The sequence below is a fragment of the Mus caroli genome, chromosome 12, assembly GCF_900094665.2.
Source record: "Mus caroli chromosome 12, CAROLI_EIJ_v1.1, whole genome shotgun sequence".
Classification (NCBI taxonomy): Eukaryota; Metazoa; Chordata; class Mammalia; order Rodentia; family Muridae; genus Mus; species Mus caroli.
Genome location: NC_034581.1, coordinates 101,026,385 through 101,040,106, shown reverse-complemented (window position 1 = coordinate 101,040,106; position 13,722 = coordinate 101,026,385). Strand labels below are relative to the sequence as shown.

Genomic DNA, 13,722 nt, shown 5'->3' with positions numbered 1-13,722 from the left:
CAGATACAGATACAGATACAGATACAGATACAGATACAGATACAGATACAGATACAGATACAGATACAGATACAGATCCCATACTCATGAAGGCTAGAAGACCCAAGGTCAAGTAGACAGGTTGGATGTCTGGTAAAGGCTACCTGCTGTGCCATCTTGTGGTAGAAGGAGCAGTTCTCTGGGGTCTCTTAGAAGGAAGGACACTCACCTCATTCCTAATCTTTCTGCTGACAAGACCTCATCACTGCTTAAAGATTCCATCTCCTAACACTACTGGGTGGGGTCAGGATTTCAACACGGGAAATGCCAGGAGACACAAACCTGCAGTCCAGAGTAGAAAGCATCCCACTAGGATGATATGCAGAATGGGGCAGGGCTGCCTCTTTCTCTATCAGCAGGATCTCTGGAATGGAAGCAAGGAAGAAAATGGGTACATGCAGACACATTGGCTAGAGGCTTCCTGCTCAGAGGATACACGCCCTCTCTTTACTCAGTCTCACTTTAAGGAGAATACATCCTGATTCCTCTGGGTTTCTCCTTGGAGCCCACAAAGTAAGGCTGAGTACTTAGCAGGACATGCCACCTGCCACTGAGAAATGAGTACTTTCCCCTAGGAGTTCCTAGACTCCTCCTAAGGCATGCTCTCAGCATCTCACCTTCCAGTGGGCTACTTGGGACGCCATGGAGATGTCTTCAGTTGATTGATCTGTGGATCTGACTTGACTGATGAGCCTAAGGTAGAAACCATAGATGTAGATGCATCTTGCAATGCCTAGGAGCAGCATCCGTGTTAGGTTCCAGCCAAAGCATCTGGGCAGCCCCCACTTACTCACAGGTTGAAGATCAAACTCCATAAAGTTAAGAACTCAAGAGGTGGCAAAGCCTTTGGGAGGTAATCGGGTCTCAAATAGGGATTCTTGGTGAGTTAAATTCAGACCCTATATCCTACTTAGTTATAAGTGTCAACCTGATACCGTTTAGCGTCATCGGATAAGGGATTCTCAATTGAGCAATTTCTCAGATCAGATTGGCCTATGGACTTGTCTGTGGGAAATCGTCATGATTGCTAACTGATGTAGCCCACTGTGGGCAGCGCTATCCCCAGGTAGGTAGTTCTGTGTGATATAAGAGAGCTGACTGAGCAGTAGCCTGCCAGTGAGCAAGCTAGCACAAAGCATTCCACCATGGTTTCTATTTTAAGTTCTTGCCTTGACGTCTTGATCTTACTTCCCTGACTGGCAGTCAGTGATGTGTAAGCTGAAATTAAGCTTTTCCTCCCCCTAAGTAGCTTTTGGTCAGAGTGTCTTACCACAGTGACAAAATAAAACTTGAGCACCATATAAGAAGACAACACAAGCCAGGCATAGTAGTGTATGCCTATAATTTCAGCACTCAGGCTGCTGAGCCAGGAGGATCATAAGTTTGAGAGTAGCTGGGGCTACATAGAAAGAGCCTGCCTCAAGCAAATAAACATGCAAACAAACAACAAAAAATACAAGATGTTGCCATCTCTGCTCTCGGCCCATGTAAGGGCACAATGGCGACCATCTACAAACCAGAAAGCAGTTCTCACCAGATATGACAACATCTTGACTCTCAAGCCCCAGAACTGTGTGAGATGAATATTTGTTGTCTAAACCACCCGCTTCTATGGCATTGTTATGGTTTGGTCTGTTTCTATGTCTTGGAATGCTAAATTCTGTACCAGAAGGTCTAAGCCTAGGAGTGAATTCTCACCTTTACAAGGTTTTGTTGTGCAAACCTTGTTCCTTGATTTAAAGCTATTGGTTAAATAAAATCAGCGACAGTCAGTTACTGAAGGGGATGAGAGGTAGGTAGATTTCGAGTTACCTGGTTGGGGGTGGAGAAGAGAGAGGAGAGGTGGGTGACAAGGAGGAGAAGGAGGCCACCATGAGGGGAGATGGGCCATGAGCGCATGGCCAGGAGAGACAGCAAGTATTTGGGGTGCATCACTGGGAAGGAGACAGGTCAGCAGCTAGAAAAGTAGATTAGGGGTTACCTGCCCCCAGCAATTGTCAAACCAAATAAAATAAGTGGTCTGAGACTCATTTATTTGCAAGATAGACAGGGACAAGTCTAAATCAGTTGTGCTACATGGCTTGTTTGCTTCAGCCACCCAGATTAATGGAGATGCTTCTCAAACAACATTTGTGCTACGGTCATGACACTCTGCTCAAGTCTGCCCACGGATGTGTGCTTTGTATTGTCACATAGTCAGGGACATAGGTTATTGACAGTGCCGGGTCTTTGCCTCTTTGACAAATGCCTATAGATATTCGTTATCTTAGAACCAAGCCCAGCACCGTTGGCCAGGTACTCTGGGAGACTGAAACACTTGCCCAGCCGTGAAGACTGTAAACAGATTCCATGACCATAGAACAAACATATCTTGAGTGTAAGAGTACAGAGGTTTGGTCCTGTGGTGACAAACATCTGCCAATTTGCCATGGGCAGTCCTGTTGGCTCAGCATGAGTCACACTGTCCTTGCCAGGGTGATGGCTGGAATGATTAATCCACCCTGTTGGGGCCTGGCCTCTCCAGGCTCTGTTCCCATCTGGGTCCCACCCTACTCCTATCAGAGGACTCAGACAGCCTGTGGAGGGTGGAGACAGGCTCAGGACATAGCGTGTTCACAGCCTGGCCCACTCAAAGTTACAAAGCTCCACAAAACAAGAAACAGACAAGGTGCCCCAGGGAGGATAAGCTCAGCCGAGGCTCTTCATGGTGCCAACCTGCGTGGGCAAGTCTGACCTGAGAGTTGGCAGAGCCTCTACCTTTGGGCCATCTGCCTGACACCGCGAGCATATCACGTTGTTTTCCTTCCAGGCCCCAGCAGCATTCACACAGTCTGAAGAGGTCTACACAGACTCAGCCCACCCCTCCTTCAAGTCTGCCTCTGTGAGCCCACTGTGGCACAAGTCTGCACCTGTAACAGCGAAGATCCACACTGTGGGTGCCACAGGAAAAAAATTATCCACCTAGGACCTTGTCTTGACAACTAGTAACTTCACAGAGCACAAACAAGCAATCACAACCTCCTTTTCTCAGGGTGGGTCTTGATGCTGGTACTTTGCCTGGCTGGTAGAATATGCTACGAAACAAAACAAATGTGTTTCCTATGGTCTTGGAGCTTATAGTCTGAGATCCACGAATCACTAATCCTATCGATTACCGATATTCTACCAGGCTCGAAGGGTTTGGTTTTGTTTTCAGTCATTCAATTTAAACATTATAACAGATTTCCAAAGTGAGTTGCAATATCCTGTATGACTAATAAGGGAAGAGGGGGATTGGGGGATATCAAGAGGTCACCCAGCCATGGCCAGCAGAAGAGTGGGACCAGGACCTTAGCATGTAATTTCTTCCTTCAAATCCTACTTCCCTGTCTCATTATAAACCCCCTTTCATTCTTCCAGGTGGAGTCAGTTTCTTTGGTGATGGTGGCAGTGAGGAGGCTCCTGGAGACCAGGAAGCCACTGTCTGTGTGGTCCTCATGAGGCCATTGTCTATGTGGTCCTTGAGTGCCCTAATCTGCACCTTTTAGACAACATTCTCTGATGCATGCCCAGCCACTGGACACTCCTATGCCTCATGCTGCCTTGTGGTGGCTTGGAAGGAAGGATCATTGGGGTACCACAATCTCTTTGAGAGATGGCTCATGCATAAATACTCGAGACACAAGATCACGGTGATTTCTCTATGGAGAGATGCAGATAAAGTCATCTGGGTGCTCAGGTAGGGTGAGGTTACTCGGTGCCATCAGTGTTGACCTAGTGAACAGTCCCTAAATCTGGGTGTGTAGCCCCAACTAATGAGAGGATATGGTTATCAGGACACTGAGCACAGTGTTCTGTGTTCACTGGGGAAAGTCGGCTTTTGCTGTGAGAACACTTCCCTGCAACAAGAAAGGCCCTCTCACCTATGTTGGAGTCATGATCAACCAGTGGATTGATAAAGGTGATGGATTGATAAAGGATTGATAGAGAGCCAAGCAAGACCCCTTTACAAAGAACCCTGGCCCCTCTTTCTGAAGACAGAGCCAACTTGTAAGATGGCCCTGGAAGCGTGCCATCAAAGGGCAGGGTGTGTCTGGAGCAGGCCAAAGCACGAAGCATTCTCAGCTTTGTACCACAGCCCGTGGCGTGCTCACACAGGGACACAGGATGACATGCAAGTGCTGGGCTTGCTGGCTGGTCTGGCTCAGCACTCATTCCCTGCCCACGCCTGCCTCACCCTCCAGCCTTGCCAAATGGACATGCCCTCCTGTTTCTCAGGATTATCTGAGCCCAAGGGAGAGCAAAGAATCGAAGCTTGCAACAGGCAAAATCCCCTTGCCTCAGTACATACCAACATTTCCCTTGTAAGTACTCTCAGGATGGAGTATCTACCTGTCACTTGTAGTCAAACAACCTCACCAAAGCCTGGCTTTAGTCAGTTCCAGATGACCCATTACCCGGATCACAAAACCGACAAGGAAATAATGCCGTAACTGTGTGACTCTGTGTGACTCTGTGTGTGTGTGTGTGTGTGTGTCTGTATGTATGTATATACATACACATACACATACACACACAGACACACACACACACACACACACACACACACACACACATACACATACACATACATCTAAATCCGGTGCCCGGGTCTGTGGTTGTCAAGTCTAGACCACTCACTGGTTTTGTAAACAATTTTATGGAGACACAGCCACTGCCGTTCATGCATGCTTTGTCTGAGACTGTGTGTGTACTACTGAATAATTGCAGCAGTCCGCATGGCCTGCAAGGCCCGCCACTGCTTACCTTCTGATCCCCTAAAGGGAAGGTTAGCCAATCTTTCCTCTGTGAAACAACAGAGAGAACCCTTTTTTTCATCGATTCATTAATCTAGTCTTTGAATCTGGTTGCTAGACGGTTTCCCAACACTCTGGGCATAAAGGGCAGACCGAGGCTTAGCTGCCTTGAGATCTTCAAGGCAGAACCCAGTACCTCATAAGTATTTAGGAAATGTCTGTTGGGTGAGAAATGAGCTAAGATAGTCATTTGGGAATCTCTACCATTGTGGATCTTAGGATGGAGATTGAAATGGAATCTGAAAAGGTTTACCATGTTCATGAAAATACTTTCCAGGGGAGGAAGTTCTTTTCTCCCTTAGTCGAGTAAGTGAATGACCCAGAGTTTCTAAGTCTGAAATCCAGGGCACCTAGGAATGAATGAAGCAGAAAGGAGTCTGGATCTTCCGAGAGATCACCGTACTGGCTGTACTCTTGTCTATGAACCCAGTGCTCTGCCAGTTGCTGGGGGCCAAGAGTGAGCACACTCAGCAGGATTCCCCGGATGCTGACAGCATCCCACATCCTGGGGCACGGTGATAACAACAGAAGGAGCCCGAGAGAGCTCCCATCTGTCCTTGCTGTGCTCTCTCTACCAGGACGCACAAACCATGGAGGAGACCCTGGTTGTACCCCAACCATGACCAGAGATTAGAACATGGGGCAGAAGAGAGGGACAGACCAGGGCTCATCTTTCTGCGGTTGCCCCGAGACTGGAGCGGCAGCGTGCCTCGTCCCACCTCTGTGTGCTTCTGACTGGGAGGATGGCGGGTGCTTTCACGTGCTGAGTTTTATAGGGGGATTCACAGTACAAGTGTTGACCGTGCTCTTGCCGTGAAAGGAGGCATCTTACTTCATGTTCCTGGCAGCAGCGTGGAAGCCCTGTTCCTGTTGCCTAACCCAGTTCTATAGTCCTGCATGGGCAAGCCTGCGGGTTCCAAAGGCCTCCTTTTTGGCCAGAGAGGCATAAACATGGTCACCTAAGGCACCAGTCGATAAGATGAAAAGATTTCCCAGGTGCTGAGTCGCCCTCTGCCTGAGCCAGGAAGGCAGCCTTCCTGTATCACAAGGGGAGATCTTATCTAAGAAACATCTCCATATTGCGAGTTTCACAGACAGGCACCACCCCCACCAATAAACTGGCTCTTTTTTTTCTGCTTGCAAAAGGGGTTTTCTCTTTCACCTCTTTCTCTTCCTTTGCAGCATGGGATCATGTCAGAATGGCAAGCGTGTTCTGGTAGAATAAAATTGTACCTGACTTGGAAGCCGGAATATACTCTTATGTTAATGAGCGGGTGGCCAGAAGAGCCATTCTCAAAGCTTTCCTGTCACCTGCCTTTCTCCCTCCCCTCTCCCCTGCCTTCCCTTTCTCCTCACTTGTCCCCCCCCCCCGCACCCCCACCCTCCGCCCCATTCTCTTCCTTCTCAGCACAAAAGTTGAGGGAGAGAAATTAAGAAGTGGCAGGTACAGCCACTGCCATGAATATCTAGTGCAGTGTCTCTTGTCAAAAAAAATCAGAAGTGTATTAGAAAAGAAGAAAGCAAAACTCAGAGCTCAGAAGGGTGTACGGCTCACCCATATCCTCATTCAGTTTCTTCTTCCTACTTAAATTTCACTGTATTTCTTTTTTTAACCTCTCCTGCAGGTCTTTATATATAGGATACCACACACTTCTGTCATTTAAAGTACGAAGGAACTAGCAGGGGGCGGGGGGATCTATTTTCAGCCATATCTTGTTAGGATGCTTGTTTTTTTTAAATGTATTTAATTAATTTATTTATTACTGTCTTGTGGTGGGAAAAAGAAAAAAGGTGGATTTCTGAGAAAGTCAGGTCTCCAAAGAACACACGTGAAGGTTGAGAGCGTGTCTGGCCACCTGTCCTGTCAATTATAGGAATATCTATGAGGTCATGGCGTCCTACGGAACTGACATTCAGCCGTAAAGGGAGCAGGGTACACAGTGTGATAACAGGATGATAAGCCTATTTACTTTGGTCCGATTAGAAAATAAAAGTGGAGGCCACTCCCTGGCCTAGCCCACCGTCTTGAGATGAATAAGGATGGGGCTCGGAGAACAACCACTCCTGCCAGGAGCCTTCTCCTTCAATGGCCGCAGGACAGCAAAAAATGAAGTCCGAGAGTCATAATCACTCGCACAAAAGGGACAAATACTGTGGGTAGCTTTAGAAGCAGCTGAAAGGTGCCTTCAGTTCTGACAAGATTGGTGTTAATTACCAGCAAGGACTCCAGTATAATACTATTTAAATCATTTTAAATTATCCCTCTCAAAAATTAATTTTTCATCAAAGATTACACACACACAAAAAAAATCATGATATCATCTCCGCAGCTGCGATTTAGTAATAATTTCATGTATTATTACCAATGTCAGTTGGATAAAAGAAAAAAATGGCACCCCACCGTGCTGATTCCAGCGCAGGCCATATATAGAAATTTTTAACTATCACTTATAATCGCTTTGATGAGCTTAAACCTCCTCTCAATTAACACCCTAAATGACACTGAGACATCTTAATGGTGGAGGGATGTTGGGGAAAGACTTTAATCAAATGATAAAGAGAAAAGCACAGAGAGAAATGAGGACCATGTGCACACTAGTCGGTCCAGTCCAACCTGAGTCCTCCATGATCCATAGGTCAGCTCTGTGGTGGTAGCAGGGACACGGGCAGATATGGCGGGATAGACAGAAGGTTGTCCTAGTCTAGAAAAGTGAAGGCTTGCCTCCAGATACATAGCAGAGCACTCAGACTTGAGGACTGGAATTTAGGGTGGCCATCAGTTATTCAAGTATGATCAAGAATGACAGAAAGAAGAAGGACATATGGGTCTCTGGTGGCCATCTTCTGTAACATCCCAAGGTAGCAGTTTGGGGAATCTGTGATTCACATGGAGGTTCCCCAACTCTGTCTCAGCAGGGTGATGGGCTATGATAGCTCCCTGGTGGGACATTTGAGTTATGCAAACTCACACAGCCAGGATGTTACAGAAGGACATTTCTCAGGCCATTATTTTTTATCGCAAACGGCTGTTTCTGGGCTTGGGAAGGATTTGAAATAAAATGAAATAAAACAAAATCCAAATGAAAGCTGACCAGCATGACCCACTCTTCCTAAATCATGTTCACAGTCTCCATGGTGATTTTTGTTCCCAATTAAGATGTCCTAATGAGCATGTGTTAGTTTTGCTTCCAGGAAACAAACCCTGCAATTAATGGCCCTGCAGGAGCCCTGATCTCTTGGGCCCCATACATGTATTGGGTCAGAAAGTCAAGTCTGTAAAGGCTTAGAAATGATATATTAAAACTTAAACATAGGGAAATGTGAGTTTCAGACATGACTTACCTCTTTCTCTTAAGCTACTTTAGCCCCGAAAGACAGGACTAATATCACTGTCACTGACCTTGTATGAAGGAATAAGGGAGATGTAAGCTACATTTTTAGAAAAAAAAATGACACTTTTCTACCTGCTGCCACTAAAGTCAGCATCCAGGAAGGGCCAGGGGACTCTCACTTTATGTCAGAACCCTAAAAATAACCCACCAGAACACATTTCACCAAACAGAATTTGAAGAGGGGACATTAAGAACCAGTCTGGATCAAAATATTTCTGGAGAGTCTCCTTGACATAAAGTAACAAATACAGTATTAAAACCAGACTTCCTCCTGATGGGCAAATCGGTATCTTTTTTCCTGAGTACAAAGTATCTTGTTTGTTGTATCTGTTTTCTTCTGGTCATCCCAGTGTTTTCCCTACCCTGCCCTCCTTCTGCCTCCTGTCCCTGAAAATGTGCTGCCTCAACATTACATCACAGTGCTTGTCATGTGTTAAATTATTGTCTTATTTCATTTTTGATATATTACTTTAAATAAACAGAGACACATATTTGTTGTAGTTAAATCTGGTTCTTCCTCCTGGCCCCATGCTCCCAGAAATAAGACTCAGAATCAAAATATATTTACAAATACCTTGGCCATATAGTTAGGCTCTAGTCTGACTAGATCATAACTAAAATAACCCAATTATTTTAACCCTACATTCTGCCACATGGCTGATTACCTGTCCCCAGGTACTATGCACCCATATAGTTGCCTCTTTTCGGTGATCCTCCACCTGATCTCTCACAGAATTCTTTCTCCCCTTGAATGTCCCACTTCTATTTCCTGCCTAAACCTAGGCTTTTTAATTGACAGGTAGCACATCCATACAATACACAAGATATTCTCTCTACACATATGTGCATACACACACACACACACACACATCCTTTATATTCATATATGTTAATACCCATCCTTTATATTCATATATGTTAATTCTCCTACTGAAATCATTCTTTCAAACAGAGTGGCTCTTCTACATGGGTAAGAAACTTCCTAAGGGGCTGCTTACATAAGAAAACCATACTGTTGACAGCATACTCAGAGATAGTTTAGCTGGATATAGAATTAGAGGTTAAAGGTTATTTTTGTTCAATACTTCAAAAAAAAGTAATTTTACATTCTTCTATTGCTTCAGGTGGCTATTGAAATTTTAGATTTTAATTTAAGTGTTATTTCTGCAAGGATAATCCATATCTCCTTTCTGGGAGCATGTTGTCTTTTTTTCCCTTTTCCTTTTATGTTCTTAAATATAGTACAGAATCTCCTTAATTTACCATGGACTTTATCCTCATAAACATACTAATAAGCTGAAAGTAAAGTGAATTAAAGATGCATTTATTATACTTAACCCACAGAGTGTCCCAGCTCACCCACATAACATTCTTTAGAGAACAGGTTGTTCCCATTATGAAGGGGTGGCTGCTGGGTGCTGGATTCACTCACTGCCCAATATCAAATGCCCACATCTTTTGGGGGGACACCTCATGCCCACATCATAGCACACAGCATCATGGTTTTCACACTCAGAATGTCCCGAGACTCGACTCTGTCACAGTTTCTTTCTGACCATTGCTCACAGTGTTAAGATGACTTTCTTCTATTATAGACTATTTATAGTATTTTATTCCCTACTGCTCTTCTCCCCAGGCATGTAGGAAACATTATCTGATAAAAAAAAATCTTCTGAGCCTTTCACTAGTAATAGGATATCCCTTGCCTTATGCCAATGCCAACACTTCAGTGTTAGTTTCATTGACAAAAAGTAAGTAGGTGATAAGTGTAGACCGCTAATCCCTGAAGCCAGATCTCTAGACAGAGTCCAGGGGAGAGTTCAGGGGCTGAAGTATAGAAACCACACATAAAAAGCCAGAAAACCAGACTCTGTTCATCTCCCCAAAGGTCCTCAGCTTCACCTTGATACTCCAGATAAGGAGGAGCACTTCACAAAACTAGCTAAGAGCTCTGACCCCAGTCCTAAGCATGAGAGAGTCCACAAATATTCTCTCCTTGGACCATCAAAGCACCCTGGTAAAAAGCTGAAGGCATCCAATCAACCATGAAACTGTCTTGATGAAAAGATATCAACAGACTGGCCTAATTCTTGCCTAATAGGAAGATATGCCTTACAACGGTCATGCCCAAAACAAGTTTCCCTGAGGTTACATCTGAAAAGGGTGCAAAAGAGATACAGTCTTAACAACTTATTCTAGTCCTGTCTATAGTGCTGACCTATAATCCAGCTCCCACTTAGGAACTAAACTTAAGCTCAAACCAAAAAGCCATGGGCATTATCTTCTTGGGGAAATAAAAGGTATGGAGCAAAGACACCCTGTCTACCTGAGGATGTAGTTTACACAGCACAAGCTTTGGAATTCAAAAAGCAGAAAGAAAAAAAATCAAATAGAATATTTAAAAAGATGCCATCAGGATACCTGATCTGGAGTCAGTGCCACCAAGACTGACATGGACTCGAGTCATGTAGCTTGAGGTTGGACCTGAGCTCTGATTTCTTGTGAGTACAAGGAACTCTGGACTCTGAGTTGAAAGTCATGGGTTAAAGCAAGGTTGAATTTCTTCTCCCCAAGCCTTTGTTGTTTCTACAATGTGTTTCTGACACTAAAGCAGCCAACTAAGCTTCCAGGCCCAGAGCTAGGTGTTTCCATGCGTAGGAACATCTCTGATCTTCAATCTCCACCTTATAGGACCACCCTGCCATAAACTAATAAAAGACTACACAAAACCACAGTTGGAGCTGACATCGAGTAGCACTCTAAGAGCCATGGAGCTCTGCCCTTCTGATCCCAGACAAACCAGCTATGCGGCTCCTGTGCCAGTAGCACTTGAAGAAATGGACTCTGGTGGTTGATATCAAATATCAACTTGACAGGCTCTAGGGTCACTCAGGAGACATGTGGGAGACCTCTGGGTGTGTCTGTGGCAGAATTTCTAGCTTAGGTCACCTGAGCGGGAAGACTGTCCTAACTCTGGAGGGCACCGTTCCACAGACTGGGATCTCAGACTCAACAAAAATGAGACAGATCGCAGCATCGGAGCTGCTGCTCTCATTCCTCCTCTGCTTGCTGCCTGCAGATGCAGCATGGCCAGCTGCCTCACACTCCTGGCCCCCATGCCCTCCCACCCTGATAGCCCGCTACCCCTCCAAGTGACCTGGAATACACCCATCCTCCCTTAAGTTGCTTCCTGTCAGGTACCTTGTCCTGGCTCTGGGGAAGGCAGCTAATGCACTCGCCTAACCCTTCAGCAAGTCTCGGAGTCAGAATGAGAACAACACCCTGGATATATCAAGGTGCAGAGTGAGCCCAGCCCACAGCTGCCTGTGTAGGACAGCATTCCAGAAGCCAGCTGGCCTCTGGCTCCGATTGCCCTGAGAACTTGCAGACCCTTGCCAGGGCTATGCTCCACAGAGCTGGAGAGCTCTTCACTCCATCAGCACCATCGGGGGACTCTAAATTGGCCCACTGTGCGTGTGCCCAGAACACCCCATTCACTCCTAAAGTGGAGTGCTCTTAAAAACGTGAAGGGTTGAATTTGGAAATGATGAAGGATTTGGGCATGCATAGTACAGAGCAATTTAACATTACGTCGTTGTTTTTTTTTTTTTTTTTTTTTTTGTATAAGCACTCCATTTTGGAAGGGGTTTGAATAATCTCTTCTGTGACCACACTGAGTACCAGTAACTTGAAAATTCAGTCAGTCAATGCTGCAATAATAACAAGTCTCCAGTGGCTCCAGTAGGCTGGGGGAAACATGGAGAAAAGGAAATTTTCTCAACCCTCCCATAGACATGGAATAGCTTCCTGTTGCCTCCTCATCTCTCCACTCACTGCACACAACCAACCCAAAGCTTAACCTCTGCCCCCGCCCCCCCCCCATACTTTTCCTCGCAGATGTGCCATACCTAGCGGCCACCGTCAGCTAGGCGGTTCCGGGTTTTTGTTAGGTTATTGAATCATCAGGACGAATCTGCACTGTGAGTGGTGTTTATCCTCACTTGACCCGGAAGGAAACAGAAACTGGAAGTAGCTAAGATGACCCTTGAACCCCCCAGGAAGACTGAGGGAGAACAGTCTTCATTTGATGAGGTAAAAGAAAATGGACTTTCCTGATGCAGATAGTTTTGAAGTGACCAAATGGAGCGGAGAAAAGATATTATTGCCATCCATCTGAAACCAAAAAAGTTCAGGTTCTAGCCAGCAGGGGTGAATCACACAGGCGAGCCTCCTCTGGGGGCTAATGGCGGGGGAGGGGAGATGACAGGAGGCGGTGTGACCTGGTGTTCAGTGGTGGATTCCTGGATACAGATGCTCTCACCTAATCCTGACTGTCAGGAGATGTGTAGATACTTAGCTAGTGCCAGCCATATTCCCTAAGAGGGGCCTCCCGATGATCTGGTGACAAAGGCTTTCAGCATTCTGGGTCTTGATGAACCAGGAAGTAGATCTTTGCCGGAAATTGGTGTTGCTTTGAAGGGCGTGGCCCTGGATACGGTCGGAGTTGCAGAGCTCAGAATCTTTCTGTTCATCTGTCCATGCTCTGGAAAGATGAGATGGGAAAGAAATGTCTGAGGAAGAAGGTACAAGTCTAAGGAGATCTGCTATGTGCTCTGCAGGTAGGGTCATTGTGTAGGCACGCCTCACATCAGCTTGGTCCCTGGTATCGGGCAGTCTGACAGTCTGTCGCTGGCACAGCCAGGCTCAGGGAAGATGAAGGTGGCATATTTCTCAATGCACAGGAGCTCTGACCACAGTATGCGCACAGGACCATGAGCTCAGACTCAGCCGGGGTGTACTCAGCCTCCATGCTAACCAAGGTTCCTTGGCCCTCTAAAATTATCTCCACTTGGGATAAAAGGAAGACGCAGCCCAGGAACTTCTGTTGGGATTTCGTATTGGCTCTTCACTTACCATCTGCCGTCTCTAATCCCGGAACTGAACGAAGGTTCTCCCCTCTTCTTCCCCGACTCGGAACCTCTCCCCAGAAGGCCCCATTCGCATCGTGGTTTAAGCTAGACGCTCTAAGCTGGAAACTTTCAAATCCTTGTCTCTGGCTCAGATTTTCACACTTTGTGTTTTAAAGACATCAAAATCCACCATCCTTACAAGCAGCCACTCTCTTCCTTCCTTCTGAACTAACAAATCCTTGGCTAAAGCAACTGAAAATGATGTAGTGTTGTGCCTCAAAGGAAAACTATGGGGTGTTGAATAGAGGGCTTTGCTTTTGCATGAGAGAGGTAGCTTTACACATGGAGGTGCTTGGCTGGAGGCACGTGAACCAGTTGAAGGGAGAGAAAGAAGGCCAGAGAGCCCTGAGGCCATGAAGTGAGGCGAGGAGAGTTAGGGGAATGAATGGTAGACCAGGTGGCTTGAACATCCTAAGAAAGGCGAAGTACTTGGCACTTGGGTTTGGAAGCTGCTGTAAGAGACCTCATTCCACGAGAACTTTTGGG

General features: G+C 46.0%; 1 long non-coding RNA gene across 1 annotated transcript; it reads right to left on the bottom strand.

The window, feature by feature from the left end:
• Positions 1–327: 327 nt before the first annotated feature.
• On the bottom strand, positions 328–12,231 carry LOC110306505. The gene is made up of 3 exons (XR_002379296.1): positions 12,175–12,231; positions 657–732; positions 328–403 (listed from the first exon to the last, which is right to left on the bottom strand). It is a non-coding gene; the product is annotated as an uncharacterized LOC110306505 (long non-coding RNA).
• Positions 12,232–13,722: the final 1,491 nt, after the last annotated feature.